General features: G+C 44.7%; 1 non-coding gene across 1 annotated transcript; it reads right to left on the bottom strand.

The window, feature by feature from the left end:
• Positions 1-1,591: 1,591 nt before the first annotated feature.
• Trnat-ggu lies at positions 1,592-1,665 on the bottom strand. Its single transcript has one exon. It is a non-coding gene; the product is annotated as a tRNA-Thr (tRNA).
• Between the last annotated feature and the right edge of the window lie 10,453 nt (positions 1,666-12,118).

Genomic DNA, 12,118 nt, shown 5'->3' with positions numbered 1-12,118 from the left:
CCGTTCTCTGCGGGCTATAGGGTACTGCGATTATGACAGCGCCACTAGCGGCCATGTAGCATCTACACTGTTTTCTAGAGCGAAAAGCTTGAAATTTTCGAAAGATTCGGTCAGCCCTTTCTCTATAGCACCAAATCACCTTTATCGTACATAAAGACCTTTCTGTCATTATCCGGGGCACGGAAAAGCTGAGGGAACGTCAAGCTGGCAGTGACTATCTTGTGGTCGCTAATTCCTGGTAGGACGGCTACATCATGAACTATTTCACTATTACACAACAGTAGATCCAGTATATTTTCGCCTCTAGTTGGGACGTGGACAAATTGCTAGAAAGTTGAGACCATAAGTTGTCAAAATATCGTCAAATTCAGCATAAACAGCCCCACTTGGCACAGTGGTGTCATCACCATGCCATTTTAGCTCTGGGAGATTCAAATCTCCAGCAAGAAATATCTGCTCATCAGGTAAGACAGAAAAAACATCGTTCAAAGCGCGACACCGGTTCCAGAGGGACGGTAGAAGACCCCAATAGCCATATCTCCTTTATTAGGGGTTCGTATCCGGCACCATATCGTTTCAAGCTGTTCTGTTCCCACATCAATCATCACGCTGTTTAGACTTGCTAACTAAGAGGAACACCCCACCCCCGTGTCCATTTCTGTCCCTTCTGTACACGTCAAATTCCAAGGGGAAAAGTTCAGCATTCAGTATTGTTTCATATAACCATGATTCGGTACCAAAAATAAGGTCAGGATGAAATACTTAAATTAAGCCGTTTAACTCTTCAATCTTATTTTTTACGCCGCGACAGTTCACTAACAAAGCTGTATGTGCCTTCTCAGGTAACCCTTTCAAGAAACAACATTTCGTTTACCATTACATTTTTCTTTATCGCGACCTCGCTTTTTAACGCTAGTTACCAGTTGGCTATCAGGGAAAATAGATGACGTCAGAGTATTTTCACGCTGTCACGTAGACGCAGTTTCGGAGTCCGGACAATCACCTATTCTTACACGGCATTTTTTTTTTTTTTTCATTATCCCACGCGTACGTGTCATCATTCACTCGCAGCTTATCACGAACAAGTTTTATTCTAGCACCCTGTTCTTTTTCTGCCAGCGCACTGTTCCAGAGCAGTTTCCGTTTGCGCAACGTTAACTGTGAGTAGTCATTTGACACAGATATTTTTGTGCCCTTGAGTTTCATACAATTTCTAAACACGTCGCTCTTTTCATTGTAATCATAAACCTTCATGATAACTGGCCTAGTTTTTTCCGTTTTTTTTTTTTTTTTTTTTGCACCAAGCCTATGTATACGTTCTCGAAATAAATCCTGTATCACCTTTTTCCTAATTATTTCATCGGTTTCTCTTTCTTGTTCTGGAATACCAAATACAATAATATATATATATATATATATATATATATATATATATATATATATATATATATATATATATATATGGGATTGAGTGAAGATTGACAAGTGCAGCCGTAGTAATATTGAGAACGAAGAGGGGAGAAGGTGATTATTGAATTTATTGCATTAAAGTTAGGGAAAGGGAAAGGAAAAGAGAGCTGGCGAAAAATTGGGCCAGGAGCGGGGATTGAACCCGCAACCTTCGCCTGACCGGGGCGACGCCTTAACCGATTAGACCATCCTGGCCACTGGTTTCGGCGGACTCAATTTCTGACCAGCTCTTTGTGTACTGTTTAGTTTCGAATTCGCTTAACTGGGTAGACGACAACCGTTGCTGATTATTTCCGACATGCGGCAGTGACGTGGCACGTCATCTCAGCTTGCAAATGTCGGAAAGGGCCCGTCTTCCAGGATATCTAGGGAACCACTCCTCCCCATAGGAACAGGCTGCACCGTATATATAATGGGATTGAGTGAAGATTGACAAGTGCAGCCGTAGTAATATTGAGAACGAAGAGGGGAGAAGGTGATTATTGAATTTATTGCATTATATATATATATATATATATATATATATATATATATATATATATATATATATATTATTGTATTTGGTATTCCAGAACAAGAAAGAATATATATATATATATATATATATATATATATATATATATATATATATATATATTTTTTTTTTTCGCGTTTACATTGCTGACTAGTAAGGGTGGCGCCGCCCTTCAAGCAGTAGACAACACTGCTTTTTCCTCGCCACCCTCAGTTTGTTTCAAGCTGAAATAAACGCTGATTGACTGATTCAGATCACGCACAGCCACTGCTATATTTTTGCACAAGAATTAGTGAACATTTGATTGCGTGTAAAATAAAATTGGTACTCAATCTATTCGGCTTGTTTCCTTGATACAAATCAAAATGCGATTTGATCACAATTATTCAGTACTCGCACACCCCTATATTATTCTGTAATGAGCTAGTCTCGGGTTTACAACTATGCTGAATTTACACCAGGTAGGCTGCATGTTCATCATTGCATCGATTACTTGTTTTTCGTCGTGCGAGGTTATTCAACAGAGCGGAAATGGGCTCCGCAAGAGGCGCCAGCCAGCCTATAAGTAGTTTATTTTTCTCTACGTCCCCTCTAACCAGGCAGGCCAAAGCTTTATCATCAGAAATTACTGTTATCATCATCATCATTTATTTTCCTTGAGGGCCCCAGGGGGCATTATACAAGGGAGTGAACACACTAAAAACATCAACAAAAATAGTTAATAAAAAACACGCTGTAATCTATACTTGTATTTCAGAAAGAAAGAGGTTAACGGCTGCAGCAAACTTGTTAGTATCAGTCATGTTTACAATGAGGTCAGGTAATGAGTTCCAATCGTCAATAGCAGATGGTAAAGTCGACATTTTATAGGAGACAGATGACGAAGTAATTGAGTGCAGTTTACATGAGTGGTCAAAACGAGGGAAAAGACGGTAGGGAGGTGATAGTAGAGAATCTTTTAGATGGTTGTTGTGGTAAAAGATTTTGTGAAGAAGAGTGAGACGTGACACCCTTCGACGTAAAGAAAGTAAGTCAAGGTTAGCTGATTTGCGTAATCCTGATATGCTAGTGTATGGGGAGTAGTCAGAATAAATAAAACGAAGACCTCTGTTTTGAACGGATTCAAGGTTGTTAGTTAGATATGATTGCCATGGTGACCATATGGATGAAGCAAATTCAAGTTTAGATCTGACCAAGGTCGTATAAGCTAGTAGTTTTACTGAAGGTGTAGCTAGTCTAAGGTTACGGCGAAGAAATCCGAGAGTACGGTTAGCATCGGCAGTGACAGCATTTATGTGAGTAGTCCATGACAGATCAGAGGTCAGGTGAACGCCTAGGTATTTATATGAGGAACAGGTAGCTACTGGGATAGTGGAAAGGTGAAAAGAAAAGGATGAAACATGTGAACTGCGGGTGAATGATAGAGATTTACATTTATTAAAGTTTAAAGTCATTTGCCATTTGTGGCACCACTGAGTTATAAGTGCGAGGTCATTCTGCAAAATTTGATTATCGTGGTTTGAATTAATAGGTCTATAAATTACACAGTCGTCGGCGAAGAGACGTATTGAAGAGGAGATGTTGAGGTAGAGATTATTAATGTATATTAAAAATAGAAGGGGGCCAAGAACGGTTCCCTGGGGGACGCCGGAGGTTACAGTGCAGGTGGTGGATTTGGTGTTGTTAATAGATGAGTACTGGGTGCGATTTGTGAGGAATTCGGAGATCCATTTGACGACTGAGGGATGGATATTAATATTTCTAAGTTTCAGTAAGAGACGTTGATGAGGGACTCTGTCAAATGCCTTGGAGAAATCAATAAATATGGCGTCAGTTTGCTTATTAGAATCAAAGTTTGAGTAAACGTCAGTAAGAAAAGCTGTTAGTTGCGTTTCGCATGAGTATGACTTGCGAAAGCCGTGCTGATGCTCGAAAAGAAGGCTGTGGGAGTCTAGAAAGTTTATTATGTTAGAATAGAGTATATGCTCTAAGAGTTTAGACGACACACTGGTGAGCAAGATCGGGCGATAGTTGTTGATTAGTTGGCGATCACCTGCTTTGTAAACGGGGATGACGTTGCGATTTTCCAATCGCATGGTATTTCAGAAAGTTGAAGAGACTGCGAGAAAATGTCGCAGAGGAAAGTTGAAGAGACGTGTTTAGTATTTATTAATATTTTCGAGTTTATTTGGTCGTCGCCAGAGCTAGAAGACACCTTCAGCTGATCAATGGCCTTCAGTACACCAGAGCGGTCGATCATGATAGGATTCATAGGAGGATGAAGGGGTTGGCACAAGTTGGGCATACTTGACAAGTCTTCATTGGTAAATATCGAGCTAAAAAAGTTGTTAGTTTCAAGAGCACTATGTTCGTCAGAAAGTGGAAGGCCGTACTCGTCAACGAATTGTAATGGAAGAGAGAGTGCTGGGTTAATTACTTTCCAAAACTTTTTAGGTTTATTGGTTAAAATGTTGGGGAGGTCATGAGTATAAAATTTGGATTTGGCATCATGAATCGCGGATTTGTAGGCCCTAGCGCATTCGTGATAGGCGTTCCAAGATGCGTTAGTGTTATGAGCCTTTGCCCTCGTATAAGCTCTTTTTTTCCTGTTGGAGTGACAATGAACTGTTTTATCGTACCAAGGGTTAGTGTTATCGGATATAATTCGAGTGAGTGGAACGAAACGTTTGATTAGGGATGTTAGTCTATCTTTGAAAAGAATCCAGTTTTCATTGACCGTCCTTTCTGCGAAGTTTACTGAGAATATGTGATAAAATTCTTCGAGGTTGGTGTTGAGATGCGTAGTCGGCTCTCGCATAATCGTGAATGAATTTGCAATAACGTGATTTCTTAGGAGTAGTGATGGAGAATGTTAGCTCAATGACGAGGTGGTCGCTAATGCTGGGTAAGTATGTGACGTTGCTGAAGAGAGAAAGGTCATTGCTTAAACATAGGTCGAGTACGTTGCTGCAGCGATTGGTAATTCTAGTGGGTTGAGTGATAACATTAGATAGGTTAAAATCTAAACAAAGGTCAATAAACTCTTGAGAAAATGCACAGCTAGAACAAATAGTAGACCAGTCAATATTTGGGTAATTGAAATCACCAAAAAGGGTAACTAAAGCGTTAGGATATTTACATGCGAGTTCAGAAAGGCATTTATACAGCTCAATAACAAAATCTCTTTTATTATCCGGCGGCCTGTAACACACACCCATTATTACGGAAGGCGTTGTGCAAAGATACACCCAAACAACTTCTAGGTCAGTGGTAAGCGGTATTAGCCGTGATGGTATATGGTCTTTTATGGCCAAAAGTACGCCCCCCTCCTTTTCTAGTTTTTCTATCAGACCTATACACTCGAAAGTTTAGTTGCGAGGGAAATAGCTCAACGTCAGATATATCAGGGCTTAGCCACGTCTCTGTAAGTACAACAAAAGCGGCATTACACGCTTCGATTACTGAAATTATTTCGTCTCTCTTTGGTATTAGGCTTCTAATGTTAGTAAATAGGATAGAATGACTTGAAGATTTGTTAGTGATAACATGGTGCTTTGCCGGTCGACTTCTAGAGGGCGACGAGAAGAAGCGCTGGCGTGGCTATGTGTCTTTTTCTTTAACGGCGCCAAGAGCGGCATCGAATACATAGCACTTATCATTTATAAAAAGTTTATCATGACGCAGTCTGTAGGGGGTGCCTTTTGGCCTTGCAAAATCAAGAAGGTGACGGCGTGCGAGCCGGACAGAAATTGGGAAGTCTTCGCTGATGGCTACGCGAGTTCCTTTAAGCTTGTGGGCTGATGAAAGAACGCTATCTTTATCTTTAAACGAAGAAAACTTTACTATTATTGGGCGACATTTCTGAGGGTCGAATGCTCCTAGGCGATGCGCCCTTTCAATCCTAGATGATTCAACTTGCACGTTTAGTTTTTCAGAGCACAAGCTAGTGACCAAGCACTCTGACTGAGCCCACGTTTCCTTGTCTGCGTCGGTGATGCCAAAAAATAAAATAGTCAGTTACAGGTTAAAGGGACCATGAAATTATTTTAAAATCGAGTTTCATCCACCGCACGTCGTAAAAGGTGTGAAAAGAAACACAAAAACACAAAAATAGGGAGCCAAAAAAATGATTTGCTATAGAACTTTTAAAAGAAAACTGGACTCTTTTGCGCCTTCCTTCCTTCGCCTGTTCACTACGTACGATGCATCCGCGGAAATGGAGCACGTCAGCCAAATCCACGTCGCCTATTGGGTAAGAGCCTACCTCACCAGCACCGCGATCGTAAACAATAAATAGCCGGCGAATGTTTCCTAAAAGTTTTGTTAAATAATATTCAGATCCACATTTTGTAGCATAATTAGAGATGTGTGGCGAAAATTACCAAATTCGATAATGCTGAGAGCCAAGCGCCATCTATCGTGTGGTAAACGAAGCAACTACTGCGCGTGCGCAGTAGGGCAGGGCCGACAGTTACTTGGGTGGCGGCGACCGACGAATGTTTATTTTCTTTGTTTTCCTTCCTCTCAAAACTCTGACTGACTGAACGTTTATTTTTCTACGTGTTCTTCCCGCGCGTGCCGACTTCAAGCAGCAAGAAAACAGTACTTAAAACAGACCACGACGAACAAGAACGCTGGACCCACCGACTCCGACGAAGCGAGCTGCTCAGAATATAGGCCTAGCAGGCATTCCGACTCGGCGCTGCGTTGCTTCGTCGCAAGACCGTCTGCCTACGACCGGCTGGCGTGCTAAATGGAATATGCCCGCGCGACCCTTGTGGACCCTTCCCGTTATATAGTTTGATCGCTGACCTCAATTCTAGATTAAGAGGTGAGGTCAATCTCTTCCCCTTGTTTTCCGAGGCAGTGTTGACGAACACTCGTCGAAAAGGGACTCTCGTCGATTCTATCTTCTTGTTTTGTGTGATATAGAGCTGAAATAAACGCCGTATGGATTACCTGCGTAACACGGTATGTACACTTTGTTATTGGTATGCCATTTTTATTCTGACAGACTGCACGTCACTGTCGAGCTATAACAGTTCGTGGCAGGTATACGTACAACCCCGGTCCAACCTTTCTTTGTCGAGTGTCGCGTCAGTATCGAGTTGCAATCGTAAAAGAACGGTCCCGAAGCGCTTACAAACAGCGCGAATATAGCACTTCCATCAAGCGCGCGCGTCCGCTCCGAGTGTAAACAGGTATTTACGTGGCTCTTGCTGACACTCGTAGTTCAAACGTATCTTTTTTAACGTCGGCTCGCTCCTGCATCTCCGAGGCCGCGAAAAACGCCATCTACGTCGCTTTGCAAACGACTGACACGGGCCGGCCCTTCTGCCAACAATGACAGGGTGGTTGACTTATGGAGTCTTCACCGGAAGACTCGCTGCACTTCCCAACAGGCATACCGGCGTATGGGACTAGTCCCATGCTGTCGCTGTAGCGCAACATATCTCATTGAATTTCACTCAGCTGCGATGCGGCGATGAGAGGCGCCGATTCAGGAAATACGTCGGTGACAGCGCAGTAAAACCTACCGGCGCACCCCAACTCGTTGTCGCTAACACTCCCATTCTCCTACTGCCGAGAGAACTTCCGGTTCCGCAAACGGCCTACGTCACGGCTTGTTTTGCGGTCAGTTGGAGAGAATGAAAAAGTCGATATTTCAATAATTTTTTGTGTAGAAGTTAATAAACCGAGACGAAAACGGATGCCTGTTCGGCATTCAGTGAACATTGACGGTTTAATGTAAAAGTTATCTGGAAAAAGTAAAAAGGTCATTTCATGGTCCCTTCAAGAAGGTAGCGGCAAATGCCCCTCAAAGGGAATCAGATATCCCTCCGCCACCTCCGCATCCACCGTTTCCGTGACGTCGCGGCCAACGCGCGAGGAGGGTCTTGCCTTTCTGTACGTATTTGCTTTATCTTTCGACTTTGACTTAGCACTGTGGAAGCCACGGGAGGGAGATCAGAGTTTTCCCCCACCGACGGAAACAAATACGACTTTCGGGGATTAGCTCCCCCCCCCCCCCCCCCCCCCCCCCCCCCCCCCCCCCCGATGGATACAAAGGCTGCTTTCAGGGGCTCGGTTCCCTCTCCGATGAATACAAAGGTCGCTTTCTTAAAAAGTGGGATCGGAGACAAGTGGGAATTCATTGAAGCGGAACAAGGAGCGTTTCCAGTGAACTCTTCTTTCGACTGCGGAGAGATTTGAAACGGGCGCATCACACTTGTGGGAGGAGCTTCTCCTACCTTCTTGACTTGTAACCGACTATATTGTGTGTGTGCGTGCGTTTTACAGCGAAGCTCTCGCAGGTGGGATGTTTTTGTGTCCGTCGAAGAGAACTTACGCGCGCGCCTTATCATTTGTCACGTGGTTTTGACACTTATTTCAATAAGAAAACCAAAAAACAAGTGTCACAACCACGTGAAAGATTATAAGGCGCGCGCGCGAACAATATAAGCACGTAGCGCTCCCTGCATGCGTTTCTCGGTAAAGTTCGCGGTTGCATAAGCTGCCGCGGCAACGGCAGTGTACGCGGAGTCTTTCATGTATAAAAAAAATGTTTTGGTAGGGTGCATTTACTTTTTCCATTTTCGTCCCAAGCGACTTCCGGTCGCACCGCCCTTGCAAGCCTGTTGAGCTGCCCCTCAAAGGGAATTATATATCCCTCCGCCATTTCCGCATCCAATAGCGTCCCATCGTTTGCGTGACGTCGCGGCCAACGCGCGAGGAGGGTCTTGTCTTTCTGTACGTATTTGTTTTATCTTTCGTCTTTGACTTAGCATTGTGGAAGCCACGAGAGGGAGATTAGAGTTTTCCCCCTCCGATGGAAACAAATCCAGGGGCTCGGTTACTCCTCCGATGAATACAAAGGTCGCTTTCTTAAAGGGAAGATGGGGCACTTCTACATTTGAGAAAAAACGTTTGAATTGCGTTCATCTTGCCTTTAGAATAACAAATATCACAATTATATTTCAATGCCATGCGCCGGAGAGCCATAAGAGCAATTTGAAAATAGGGCTGAAGCCCCGCCTCCCTAGCCTTGGCAAGCCAAAAGATCCGTCGATGACGTCACGTACAGCGACTGTCTTTCGCGTTTTTCTCGCGTTTAACAATACTTGCGCGGAAAATGGTTTTGGTATTCGGGTTCACGAGGTAAAAATACACTAGAATTCACTTCTAACTCATTTTTTTCAAGAAGCTCCGTAGCTTCCCTTTAAAAAGTGGGGGTCGAAGACAAGTTGGCACCACTCTGTGGCCATTATCTATCCATTGATAATGGATAGATAATGGCCCCACATACAAGCAGAATGCTGCTTTTGTGGCCAGCTCTTTATTTTGTATTACTTGATCTGAAAATAAAAATTGAATTGAATTGAATTGAATTGAAGCGGAACAAGGAGCGTTTCCAGTGAACTCTTCTTTCGACTGCGGAGGGATTCGAAACCGGCGCATCAGGCTTGTGGGAGGAGCTTCTCGAGCATAAACGCTACACGAACAATTTGTGCAAAACATTTCAGTGCTTTGCTTAAATAATTTGGGAGTTGGTGTCTCGACCTTTCTTAAGAACAAAAAATCGCTTTTGCCTGGATGTCCTAGTTTTTATTTTAAAAATTGACAAACATTCAGCTTTTCCGCACCTCTCAACTCCTTCACCATCTTCCGAGTCACGCGCGCTGTGACGTGAAAGGAGGACGCGCGGGGTTCCGGTGAAGCTCTCTCTCTAGAGCAGGGGTGCACAACATACGGCCCGCGGGCCGCATGCGGCCCGCGAGCGCTTTTGTAGCGGCCCGCGGCCCAGCTCAGCACAGAATTTCGCTTACTATGCCATTCTATCCATTGAGCGCCCGCTCCGCTTGGCAAGCAGCAGTGAAACCCTCTGACCTACTTCTCTGTCTTCGGCGAAGTAACTACGATTTCTCAATTCAAATTTTCCGTCTTCACTAATCCCGCTGAGAACAATAAAACAGCATGTGCAGCTCTCCCTGTCCATGGTGTGGATCTGTCTCAACATGTCTGTACACTTAACGCGAAAACTTGTTGCTCTCTCTCAACAGATCCCTTCCCTCTTTCACCACGGACGCTATCAACCCTCTCCCTTTTTGTTGAGATAGGGGTCGCATAATCGGATTGGAGGACTGTGATCCGACGATGAAATTGGAGCTTATCGACCTCCACTGTCCACCGGTGCTGAAGACTATTCATCTCGAATTTCAGCTGCATGAGGTTTACAAACGCCTGGACAAGAACAAGTGCGGAAACCTGGTGGACCACGCCTAGAAATTGTCGTCACATTTCGGAAGCATGTGTCTGTGAGCAAACCTTTTCACTGATGGCCCTCAACAAGAACCGCCCTCGATCTTCCATGACGGACATGACATTGCGAGATGTGCTGACGACGGCAACGAGTGAAATGACACATGATATCGGAAGCCTGACCGCAGCCAGAATGTGCAACACGTCGCACTAGGTGCGGCCCGCACAGTTTTCAATAAACCAACTTTGGCCCGCCTAAATTTTTAGTTGTGCACCCCTGCTCTAGAGCCATCAGTGATCAGCGAGAGCCCACCCGTTCGCGATCGCGTGACCACATGCTTGCGCAGCGCGAACAACATGGCGAAAGGAGGAAAGTGCCAACGTGCTCGTACGGGTCCGGCCATCCCCGTCCGGCTCTGGCCCCGTCCTCCTCCGGCTTCAGGTGGCTGTTCGTAGCAGATGGAGCTGACAGTTTTGTTGACCTCGGATAGATGGCGCCACTAAAACTCCATATAATAAAAGTTATGTCGATGATACTAGGTTTTTGATGCATTTATATTTATGCTGGAACGACAAGATTAATAGAAGTATTACCTTTTATCGAGCAGGTATTTGCACACCTTGCTATCTTTTTACAAATCCCCCTTGACGTCACGCCGCGTGGCCGCCGCTCGCGGCTGCAGGTCGGGAAATATTCTAATTTTTGCCTCGCGATTGCGCGGCGGAATCGCAGCCTTTTGAGGGAAGGTGTGTTTCCTCTCCTTTGTGACAAGATAAACAATGTCAAAAGTATGTGCGATTTTTCTCAACGTTAATATCGTTGCACAGCTCCTTTAAAGGGACACTGACAGGGTATTTATGCTCGCCGAGGTTTTTAACTACCCAGAACAAAATTTGCGGCTCGAAATTCGGTTTCTTTCCGCCCGAAAACCGCCGATCAAGAACTGGCCGGTTCGAGTCTCGCTCACTCTCTTTTCCGCGGTCACGGGCCGTTTTCTAAGGTATCGATGCGACCACCAAATTTAATCAAAGTCGTGGGTCACTGAAAACACACACTCAATATTAAAAAAATATGAAACCCAATTTTTGTGGCTTCTAAAAAGCTGCAAATACGTTGATTGAAAAAAAAAAAAAGTTTCACAGACAACCGGAAGCATTCTGTGCGTTCGTCGTTTCGCGTATCGTGGGACTCGCGGGAACGGCGATGGCAGCGGACGACGGCCGTGGGACCTCTATTTCAGAACTGTCGTTCGCGGTACCGGCGAATTCTGTCTACTTTTAAAAGAGAAATTTGGGACTGATCAAAAGAACTGGTATTCATCCCGTACGAAACGCCCGACCACCAAGCCGATTTGCACGAAGACGTCGCCAAGCCGTCGCCGAGCCGTCGCTCCCTTCTCTTGGCTGAAGACATCGCTCGCGCAAACGTCAAGCACGACGTGTCTACTTCGAGTTGAATATGCACGCGTACGATTTCTTTACTAGGTGAGAATGTCGCCAATGCGTGGTGCATCCCGACTTCGACCCGGGAGTGCTTTTGCTAGAGAAAAATCGGCAGCAAACTTTCCAACTTACAGTTTATCGGCTGAATTATTACTAAGGAAAGAGATCCGCTCGTTTCGATATGCCCCAGTAGCTTGGAGGGAGGAAGAAGAAGCGACCGTGAGTGGAAGCCATTAATTTACCTTCCTGCAATTTAATTCAACAACGGGGGCCCGGGGCTTCCCCGGGTGACCCTGTTTGCCTAATCTTTGCCTCGAGAGGATGGCGCACGCCACGAGTGGGGAGATGAGCTCCGGAGGGAGCGGTTCGACGGCATCTGATGGCCGGGTTTCCAAGAAGACTTTCGAATCTTCAGACTACAGAGTCATTTTA

Source organism: Ixodes scapularis, unplaced genomic scaffold (assembly GCF_016920785.2).
Source record: "Ixodes scapularis isolate PalLabHiFi unplaced genomic scaffold, ASM1692078v2 PGA_scaffold12__126_contigs__length_90152505, whole genome shotgun sequence".
In the NCBI taxonomy this organism is placed as follows: domain Eukaryota; kingdom Metazoa; phylum Arthropoda; class Arachnida; order Ixodida; family Ixodidae; genus Ixodes; species Ixodes scapularis.
This window is presented reverse-complemented; position numbering and strand designations above follow the sequence as displayed.